Source organism: Cynara cardunculus, unplaced genomic scaffold (assembly GCF_001531365.2).
Source record: "Cynara cardunculus var. scolymus isolate 2C unplaced genomic scaffold, CcrdV1 Un_Scaffold_1484, whole genome shotgun sequence".
Taxonomy (NCBI): Eukaryota; Viridiplantae; Streptophyta; class Magnoliopsida; order Asterales; family Asteraceae; genus Cynara; species Cynara cardunculus.
In genome coordinates this window covers 12,051-12,405 of record NW_020200777.1, presented here as the reverse complement: position 1 = coordinate 12,405, position 355 = coordinate 12,051, and positions in this window count along the sequence as shown.

The following is a 355-nucleotide window of genomic DNA, read 5'->3' as shown; positions in this document are numbered from 1 at the left end:
AGGTAAGTAAATCTGGCCCTACGATGTGTCCCGCACCTGGGGATGGTCCTTCCTTTTTCTGTATAGAGGTAAGTAAATCTGGCCCTATGTCTTGTCCCTCGCCTGGGGCCGGTCCCGAGTTCTTTTGTATAAAGTTAAGTAAATTCGACTCTACGTCGTGCCCCTCGTCTTTGAAGGAAGCTTTAGGAACAGCTTGAGGGTGCCTAATTTGCACTCTCGAGGCTTCGATCAAATGTACGTCCTTGTGTACTACAAGTACAAGAAATAAGAAAACATTTACCATGATCATCTTCATGATTGAGGTAGGGAGCAAGAAACCAGATATCTTAGATAACTCAAGGCTGCTTTAAAATTT